The sequence below is a fragment of the Halichoerus grypus genome, chromosome 2 (assembly GCF_964656455.1).
Source record: "Halichoerus grypus chromosome 2, mHalGry1.hap1.1, whole genome shotgun sequence".
In the NCBI taxonomy this organism is placed as follows: Eukaryota; Metazoa; Chordata; class Mammalia; order Carnivora; family Phocidae; genus Halichoerus; species Halichoerus grypus.
The window spans coordinates 189,656,847-189,667,729 of NC_135713.1; the positions used below are offsets into that span (position 1 = coordinate 189,656,847).

General features: G+C 44.7%; 1 protein-coding gene across 1 annotated transcript in view; it reads right to left on the bottom strand.

Annotated features, from left to right (window-relative positions):
* STAT3 (signal transducer and activator of transcription 3) overlaps positions 1–9,046 on the bottom strand; it is a 70,254-nt gene extending 61,208 nt beyond the window's left edge. Inside the window, exon 1 of the mRNA XM_036095418.2 lies at positions 8,806–9,046. The gene's annotated coding sequence lies outside the window, so the exon portion shown is untranslated. The remainder of the gene's footprint in view (positions 1–8,805) is intronic.
* Positions 9,047–10,883: the final 1,837 nt, after the last annotated feature.

Here is a 10,883-nt window from a genome sequence, read left to right on the forward strand (position 1 = left end):
TAGACAGGGGTGCCTGGCTGGCTCAGTCGGAAGAATGTGCAACTCTTGATCTCAGGGTTATGAGTTCGAGTCCCAGGTTGGGTGTAGAGAGATTACTTAAAAATAAAATCTTAAAAACAAACACACACAAAAACATGAGACAAACATATTCACACGAAGTGTTTACTGAGATAAAGTGACAAAAAGTAAGATACAGAATTATGTGTATAATGTACTACATTCTTTGGGAAGGGAAAAAGAGAGAGAAAATAATATGTTTGCATGCATACAAATGAAATCACTCTGAAAAAAATAAGAAATGGGTAACTAGCTGTCCCTGGGAAAGAGAATTCAGAGGATAAGGTAAAAAGAAAACTTTCCGCTCACTACAAACCTTTGTGTACTGATTAATTTAAACTTTTTCTTTCTTTTTTTTCCCTAAAATATTGCTTTTACGATAAAGAAACCTGGAGTCTGGAACCGAAAAACAAAACTGATATATTCTTGCAGCAAATCTGTGGTTAAGACTAGCTAGCATTCATCTTTCCTAGGGGAAAGGGGAAGTAGTTTAATCTACAGACTGTTTGGTGTGTGGGTCTTCTCTATCCCCCACATCCAGCCTCAGTCTCCCCTACTCGGAAGATATTCTCACTGGGTATATAAGAATGGTACCCTGATTGTAAAGGTTAGGGTAAACTGAGGCAGAAGTCTGTGGAATCACACAGAGCACTTCTGACCCAGGACACCTTGGATATTTCTGCAGAAATAGGATTTTAATTAATAAGCTTTACTTTTTAGAGCAGTTTTAGGTTCAAAGCAAAACTGAGCAGAAAGTACAGAGTTCCCATAAACCAGCCCCCCAACAGGCACAACCTCACCCACTATCAATGTCTGGCACCACAGTGGTACACTGAGAAACAGGAATTTCAGATGGCTCCATGAACCCAATATTCTCCAACACAGTTATTAGGACTTTAAGGTGTCCCATGTGCATCTACACAGTTACAGTCCACTCTTATTTATGCACTTAAATGCAAAAGGACAATAACACATAGAATTAAGAATAAATATTGATATTTGTGGGGCACCTGGGTTGCTCAGTCAGTTGAGTATCTGACTCTTGATTTGGGCTCGGGTCATGATCTTGGGGTTATGGGATCGAGCCCTGCATGGAGCTCTGCACTGGGCGAGGGGCCTGCTTGGGATTCCCTTTCTCCTTCTCCCTCTGCCATTCTCTCTCTCTCCTTCTCTAAAAAACCCCCAAAACAAAAAAAACCCCAGGAGTTCCCAAATTAAACAGAATGTGATACCTGTTTAAAAAAAAAAAAGAGAGAGGGGCACCTGGGTGGCTCAGCCATTAAGCGTCTGCCTTTGGCTCAGGTCATGATCTCAGGGTCCTGGGATCAAGCCCAGCATAGGGCTCCCTGCTCAGCAGGAAGTCTGCTTCTCCCTCTCACACTCCCCTTGCTTGTGTTCCCTCTCCCAGGGTCTGTCTCTCTGTCAAATAAATAAATAAATAAAATCTTAAAAAATAATAAAGTAAATAAAAATTTAAAAAAGCGGGGGCACCTGGGTGGCTCAGTCGGTTAAAAGTCCGACTCTTGGTTTCTGCTCAGGTTACGATCTCAGGGTCCTGAGATGGAGCCTCACCTAGGGCTCCGGAGTCTGCTTGTCCCTCTCCTTTTGCTCCTTCTCCTCTCTCTCAAATAAATAAATAATCTTAAAAAAAAAAAAAAGAATAAATATTGATATTTGGCTCCAGAATGCTTCAATTGTTCCATCTGCCCCTATGCATAAAACAGTCACCATCTTAATTATGTTTTATTTTGGTTAACGTTTCAATAAATTTGCTTTCCCTAAACATATTGATAAAAAGGGGCCCAAATACCAAACTGATCTGTCAGACAAAATCAGTCTGAGATTAAATATTTATCGTGTCTAAACCACAAGTAGAAAAAAATTCAAAGGCTGACTACTTTAATGCTAACTCAATGCAATGTTGCACTCTGATTGGTTTATAGGAGAGGTAATTACACAGCTAACATCTGGGCTTTGGGGTTTTGAAGATTACCTTGGTGGGAGAGAAAGGGAGAACAAAGGAAAGTCTTATGCTTTTCTGTCATAGAAACAGCATATGCTAAACAGCAAAACAAAAGTAACCTTAGAAAAGACTCGAAAAACATGCATTTTAGGAAGCTTTCACCTAAGCAGGTGCTCAAATTCAGACTCAAATCCTCCATTTCTCATAACCAGAATGAGTGGTCAGGATACCGAAAACTAATAAAATCAACCAACAAAGCGGGAAAACAGGTGGTTAACACCAGACTGGGCAGGGTTTTCCTAAATTGAGCTCACCTTCGCTAATCTAAATCAGTTTTCAGAAATGTCTTTTACAAAAACTACCCAAACATCCCCCTAATAATTTGTGCTCCTCCTCCACAATAGGGAAGCCATTTATTTACCAGAAGGTTTACTTTCTCTTTCAAGCTCTGCTGGCTTCCTCCTGCCCCACATACGTGCTAGAAGCAACAGGGTGGCCTTTCTTTCCTGGTTTCTCGGATCCCGAACGGGAGAGCCAGTGTGAAAAAACTTGTTTCAGGGAGAAGCTGAGGGGTTCTTCTTTTTTTTTTTCTATTTTTTTTTTAAGATGTTATTTATTTATTTGACAGAGAGAGAGTGAGAGAGCACAAGGTGGGGGAGCAGCTGAGGGAGAAGGAAAAGCAGGCTTCCTGCCGAGCAGGGAGCCTGATGCAGGACTCGATCCCAGGACTCTGGGATCATGACCTGAGCCGAAGGCAAGTGCTTAACCCAATGAGCCACCCAGGCACCCCGCTGAGTGATTCTTCTTAACCGCAAGGCTATTTTGAATACAGATGCGTTTGCGAAGGAAAGTTACAGGACAAGAAAATAAAGCTCTACTCCTCCGGTGAAAACATACGCACTTACACACACACACACACACACACACACACACACACACACACACATGAAGGGACAAATTACCTCCTAGCCTCAGACAGGTCATTCATTCCACTTGGGATGCACCACACCCCCAAACAGTATGCAGCCCCACCTTCCGTGTCTGGCTCCTCTCCCCCTCAAACCTTCAACATCATGTGCACTTTTGGTGTTATGAACTCCAAGGGACTGTTCAAATTCCTAAGTGGTAATAAATTTTTAATGTGTCGAGTATTACTTAAATGGCCCACAATCATAGGCTTTGGAAGAGGCAAAGAGACCTATCACATGGGCATTCGTGTAAAGAGGAATTTACGGTTTGCCTATTCCTTTTACGTGACAGCCTCCATCTCCTCCACCACAATGTAAATCCCCCTGGTCCCTATTCATTTAGTTTTTTCCTATTAGGTTAGAATCTCCCAATTACTCCTTCTTTCCTTTGGGTCATTAATGGCTACCATGAATCATAACTTGCCTGACTTTGTAGGTAGATACTGCAGTTTTTAATGATATTAATTATTAGCACTAAAATTTTAGCAATCTGCCAGGCATTGTGCAAAGTGCTTTACATTATCTTGTGGGGCGCCTGGCTGGCTCAGCCGGTAGAGCATGCGACCCTTGATCTAGGGGTGCTGAGTTCAAGCCCCATATTGGGCATATTGCCTACTATAAATAAACAAACAGGGGCACAGTCATTTGGGTGTCTGCCTTTGGCTCAGGTCATGATCCCAGAGTCCTGGGATCGAGCCCTGCATCAGGCTCCCTGCTCAGTGGAGAGCCTGCTTCTCTCTCCCTCTGCCTGCCGCTCCCCCTGCTTGTGCTCTATCAAGTAAACAAATAAAATCTTTAAAACAAACAAACATATACACATACATATATATGCAAATTATCTTGCTTAATCCTCACAACTTCCCTACAATGAAGCCTGGTATTTGTATTTTATGGCTAGAGAAACTGAAGCCCAGAGAAGTTAAAGCAACTGACCCAAAGTCTAAGGAGTGCTGGATTTGGGATTAAAGCCCAAGGAGTCTGACCTCACAGCCCATTCTTTTACTTCCTATAGCAACTTTGGATCATGAGACCCTTGAACACACGGCCCAAGCATTTTTACACTACCGTGTTACCTTAGGAAAGTTCAAAATAAGTTCCTTGTCCAATGTAGTTATAAAGCCAAAGGTCAGGCAAAAGTTCAGTGATTAGAAGAGTCATTTATTCTTCTGGGTGGGGGTAGCAGAAAGAAAAGCCAGATAATCCAAACCTTATTGTATTTTGGGGGGTAGATTTGCCTTCCTTATTGTTCTTTTATTAGGCTACTAAAAAGAAGTTTGCAAAAAATGTGTCCAAGATAAATTGGTAAGTAGAAAAAGGTGCAAAAAATCTGGAGATATACACACCATTAAACATTAATACAACTATTAACAGGATATATATAAAATACACATAGCTTATAGTTCTACAAATGTGAATGTTTTGTAATAGCATATATTTCTTTTGTAAGCAGGACCAAACAACTTAGTTTTAATGACATGTGAACCCAATAAGGAACAGAAGAGTAGGGGGAAGGGCCGTAGCTCAGCGGCTTCCTCTCCCCTCAGTTCAGCCCTCCTAAATTAAGAACCTGCACTTGTAGCTCCCTGGACACTCTCTGCTGTGTTAAGCCTCTACACATTCATGTTTCCTGGCCTTGAACGCAACTGTTCACCACTCAACTTTGTCGGGAGAATTCCTATTCACCCTACAAAACCCCGTTCATAGGCATTCCGACCTGATAAAGCCCCTCTGTGATAAAGCCTTTTCCCACCCCTGAAGAGAATGAATCTCTTTTCTGGGATATTTTATAGGAACTTAGATTTATTGAGTTCTCACTGTGGGGCAGGCATTATGCTAAGCATTTTACCTATATTATCTCATTGAATCTTCAACAGACCTAGGACATAGGCCCTGTTATCCTCTACTTTTACAGATAAGAAACTGAGACTCAGTTAAGGAGGAGGAAGGAGAAGGAGGAGGAGGAAGTAGCAGATCCAGGATCTGATCCCAGACCAATCTGACTCCAGAGCATCAGATGTGATGTGAACCTCTTATCCTGTCACCTCCCCTGCCCTGTGTCCATACTGAAGCAACACACACCCTGGTCCGCACAATGCCTCTAGTTCCGTGAAAATAGTAACAATATTTCATTACCCTTGGATACCGCCTAGCATAGTAATTGGCTTTCAGTATAAAATGTTTGCTGATAATAAATAAATTAAAACAAAACAAAAATGAAATAAAACGTTTGCCTGCCTGACCGAAGAGTTGTGATAATCCTAACATAATGAGAACTGAGCAGAACAGAAATTCATCCTTCCACATGCTGTTCCTTTTAAAACCTAGAGACATTTTTTTTTAAGATTTTATTTATTTATTTGACAGATACACAGCGAGAGAGGGAACACAAGCAGGGCGAGTGGGAGAGAGAGAAGCAGGCTTCCGGCTGAGCAGGGAGCCCGATGTGGGGCTTGAACCCAGGACCCTGGGATCATGACCTGAACCGAAGGCAGGCGCTTAACGATTGAGCCACCCAGGTGCCCCCAAAACTAGAGACATTTCAAACAACTGACCACCAAAGTACCATCTGGCCATCCAGACTAAAGTGCACCATAGTAAGCCGAGGTTCTGAGTAACAAATGTGTAACTGGGACATTAATTCTTTTCACCATAACTGACAAAGACTGAAACGGCCCGGCAATGTCATCCTGCTGGATCTCACCAAGGCTGCTCCAGGAACCAGGACTTCTTCAAGATTTGGGGACATCCTCAAGTGCTCTTTTGGTGTTTTTTATAAATGACCCAAAAGTTATAGTAAAATTGTTTAAATATGGAAGACATAAAATGTAAGTGGCCATTTACAGTCAATTAAAAATCCTAAAAGACACTTCTGCACTTAAACACATCAATCTGTTAAGTCAGAACACCTCTCTGGGTGCTGGCCCAACTTATAAGCTCAGGCCCAAGGACAACTCCCCTAGGCCATGTGCACTGATCTACTTTGTACAAATTAACCAATGCCAGGCACGCACCCGACACACAGTGGGCACTCCATAATTAAACACCAATACGTGGCCTCACAAATCTTTGGAAGGACAAAACCTGAAATTCCAGGGTCTAGCCTTCAAGGCCTCTTATGAGTAGACACTCCTCCCCTACTTACCTTCCTAATCTACCAGGATTTTGTTCCTATTGTACCACCATACCTCCTCACCCCAAATTCTTTACACCTGTCACATTTCAGCTATTATTTGGGACCCATATCAAATCTCTCCTTTGGCAAGAAGATTTCCTAGACCATTCCAGGCCTCATAACCTCTCCTTCCTCTGAAGACCATAGCACTTAGTGCAGCACTGTCCAACAGAACTTTCCAGGACAATGGGAATGTTCTATAGATGTGCTTTATATATACTTTAATATGTAACAGCTACCTTGTTGGATGGCACAGGCTTAACACCTCACCACCTCTTTGAGGACATGTTGCCCTATAGGGATAAAGCATTTATCAAGTCCCCTCAGTGGACTGCAAGTCCTGTGAACAAAGCCTCTGATTCTTCATGGCAACTTTCACAAAGTTGCAAAAAGCAAATATTTGTTGATCTGTACACCACCTGTGGGGAAACCATAAGGTAAAAAGGTGCTGGACTCAGCATCTGGAATGGTCACAACCTCTGCCCCATCTCACATCAGAAAGTCAAGACAAGCAGAAGCAGGAGGAGAAAGCAACTTTCTAGAGACACAAATGATCACTGATCAAGCCACAAGGCACTCTGGATTTAAATGGCATTTTTATCTCTCTCCATTAGCAAATAGCTAAATTCTGATGACAAGTTACGCTGACTAAGAAGTTAGTGACTTCCCAAGTTATACACAGCAGACGGAAAAGTAACCTAAACAAACCCTAGTTCTACTTCTTTTTGCACCTGTTTATTGGCTATCTCCCTTGGAGTCTTACAGCCTATTTGTGGTATTTCACTGTCCAGATAGATGTGAGAATTTCAGTGACACTTTTCCCAGCAGGGTCTACACTCACTGTAAATCAAGATCTAATATTTAACATAGGTCAAAATAACACAAAATATGCCAAAGGTACAAGTTCTACCACTATGACACTCTGCTGCCTTGGGCAAGCGCCTTGTTCCTTTAGCCTCAGTTTCCTTATCTATAAAATGAGGTTAATGTCATACGAACTATCTACTCTTTGTAAGGCAAGTCACAGCTGTGGATATTTCTAAACAGTTATTCTTCCTAAAAGTACTATATACAGAAATAAAAGACCCGTGAATTTGCTAGTGGTTCTCTGTGGTGGATATGCTAACAAATATATAGACTTTAAGATCAACCCTCCAATATCTACAACAATTTTTTTTTCAGTATTCCAGACTTCTTTTCCCCATCCCACTATGCAAATGTCTGAGCAAAAATTCTGCTAGTGTGCCAGTCCGGCACATGTAACAAGGAAATAAATGTGTCGACTCAGGGAACACAGACATATTTAATATAAAACAGAAATTTGGCTGAATCAAGTCATAACAGTTTAAATCCACATATGAAAGACTGAGATGATTTATACTGTTCTGATTTATTCCAACCAATGCTTTATCAGCACAGCCAGCCAAAAAGTTACAACCCATACACAGAATATAGCCTGTAGATGCACACATGATAAAAACCAGCAGATACACATTACATACATTTTTATTTTTTTTTAGGTGTCAATACCACACACACTTGATGTAACACAGAAAGATGTGCACTAAACATGGAAAAAGCAACTTGGATGATGGTTTGAATGTCGCTAAATTAAGCCCAACCACACCCCCCAATCGCAGGTAAAGTTTGCACGCTCGGCTTCGCCAAGGCCAGCCTGTCTTTGTTTCCCTCTGCGTTTACCCAAGATCTTGGCTCAAAGACAGAAAACTCCCACACTCGATTGGTTCATTCTGTCCTATGCAATTAAGCAACACCACAATCCAGTAAACGCAAGGGCTCAATTATTTATCTTCTGGCCAAGTTTACCAGGTGTTTATAAAAGAACAATGTCAAGGAAGAAAGAGGTTTATTTCTCTCTAGAACTGGCTTGATGGGGGTTTTATTTTGCTTTGTTTTGTTTTTAGAAGGGGAGGAGGGAAGCAAAGTTTTATCTAGGAAAAAAAAAAAAGAGTGGAGGGAATTTATAAAGAGTACAAGACTGTCAATTTCCCTACAGGAAACTTGATTCTTATGCAATAATCCTACCCACAACCAACCAGCCTGTGGGGCTGTAGGAGGAAGACACCTATTCCCACCTCTAGAGGGGCACAGCTGGCTCCTAAAGGAGAGGGAACAGGGCAAGGCCGAGGAATTGGCTCAGCCGGGAGCCGCCGGGCGCCGCCGGGGAGAGGGGAGAAAGCTCTTTCCAACACCCCCACCTCCCGCCCGTGATCTCTGCCGGCCTGACAGTTGCTCCTGTGGCCGGAACGTCCCCAGAGCCTCTGGGAGCAGGAAGTCGGGGGGCTGTCCCTCACTCCTGCCACCCCCACCCTGGAGTGCCCTCGCCCCACTGTCCTCCCCCTTGAGCCCATTTTCTCTCTTCCTCGGCGTCTGCCCTTTCTCCAAAGAACGAAACTTCCTTCCAGCGCCCCCTGTCCCTTCAGAGGCCCGCTCCTGTCATCCCGGGAGTTGTCCCTTCAGATCGACCCTCGCGTCTCCACGTATTCCCCCCCCCGCCCCACTTAAGTTTCCATCCACAACTCCCCCAAACACTGCAGAGGCTCCCGGCCCCTCCCGCGCCCCCCTCCGGATCCCCAGGCCTGGGGGCCGTCGGGGGGGGCGGCCCCACCCTTCACCCCCTTCACCTGTTTCTCGGGCTCAGGCCCGATAGGCCGGGGCTGCGCTTGCGCCGGGGTGCGGGCCGCGGGGCTCCCTCAGGCCGCGGGGCCTCTCCTGGCAGACACCGAGAGAGAGCGCCGAGCAGGGCAGCTCGTCAAGGATCCGGTTCGGGCTCGCTCGCTCTGCGGCGACGTCGGAACCCCAGACTCCCCTCCCCGTCTACGCCGCGGCAGCTCCGGAAACCGCTGAATTACAGCCCCTCCAGCCAATCCCCGCCCAGCCCTAGCCTGGCAGAGACACGCCGCTTCTGCATAATTCATGAAACGGCCAGTTTCCCTGGCCTCCCAGAAGCACTGGTGCATATACAGTACACCCGAAGCCCCACCCACTGGCCAATGAGAAGAGCCTCTGGGGAAAGGGCGGGGCCAACATTAGGCTGGGAACGCCCCAGTTCTGGCTGTTCCTAGCACTTAGTGCTCCTCCCCCCACCACAGCAGAAGAAGAGCCGCGGCCTTGGGCACAGAAACCCGGGGGGAGGGAGGGAAGATTACCGGAATGTCCTGCTGAAAACTCAGCTGAGTTCCTGGCAATGCGTGACGTCAGGACACTTTAAATGCCCCTGATGCGGCTCTCTCCTGCCTGCTCTCCCTTTTCCCAGCCCTTGGCACCACGTGGGGGCGAGTTTGCAAGCGACTTACCACGTGGGAATCAACCAGTTAGACAGTCCCCAGGTATCGCCAGATCCTCAGGGGGCCCAACGCCAGAATTGGGTTTCTGGGGACAGCAAAAAGAACATGGATGACTCCCGCCTGCTTTGAACTTCAGTTTCTGCGTGAGTCGGGACACACACACCCGGAAACATGACGTGGAAATAGAGTAATTACTAGAGTGCGTGGGGAGAGGGTAGTGGATTTAACCCTGTCCTCCGTTCCGTCGCTTCAAGCATCAAACGCCAACGGCTCGCACATTGGCGGGTTCACAAGAAGGCAGGCGGCAGCGCATGTGAAGATTGACACATACACACATTATTTTTATAAGTCTGAGCTGAAATACTTGAAATTGCCTGCCTTTTTCTTCTTCGTCTAGTCTACTTCGATTCCAAGTTTTACTGCATTGAAGCCAGTAGTTTATAGGAAATGTAGTCATTTTACCTTACAAAATAGGGGATGTACCTTGCATAATGGAATGGTGTGTGTGTGTGTGTGTGTGTGTGTGTGTGTGTGTGTGTGTGTGTGTTTGCTCACGCGCTGACACTATCAGGGTTTTTAAAAATAACAGCTAGTAATATTTGTGTTTATTGTGTTTAATACAAAGAGGTATAAGGATGAAATCTAAACAGGGCGCTTATGGCACCATCCAGATAACCCCTGATGAGTTGTTTTTTTTTTTTTTCTTTTCTTTTCTATTTAAGATTTTATTTGACAGAGAGAGAGAGCAAAAGCAGGGGGAGCGGCAGGCAGAGGGAAAGGGAGAAAGAGAAGCAGGCTCCCTTCGGGGCTTGATCCCAGGACCCTGGGATCATGACCCAAGCCAAAAGCAGACGCTTAACTGACTGAGCCACCCAGGTGCCCCTGATGAGTTTTTTTCAGTGAAACTTTTCATTTCATGGTTCAATGAAACATGTCCTTGTTTCGAAAAATGAAGTAGTTTAGAAAAGTCAAAAATTAAAAATGAACACCTGTCGCCTTCTGGTGAGAAATTTCTCAATTTCTGGTGAGAAACTCAATGACTCTTAACCTTTGGGGGGCAAGAGGGGGTTGTCACAGATGCTTCTGAGAGTCGGCTAGAGACTGTGGATTCTGGCCCCTAGAAATTTACAGCATGACTTTTACTCACAAATTCTGATGGTTCCCCAGATACTTGAAGCCCAGCCAAAGACTCCAGATTTGGATCTTAAATCCAAGTGAGAGGTGAAAGCATCTATAGCACAATTGGTAAAGTCACTGGTGGTGGAACTGAGTTTCCCATTGCCCTCCTGTAGACCCAGCCCAGTCCTAGTGTGGAAATTACTGTATTTATCTGGTGTGTGTGTGTGTGTGTGTGTGTGTGTGTGTGTGTGTGTTTTCCTGTGTTTATCTTCACCCCAGAACAGTGGAACAGATAC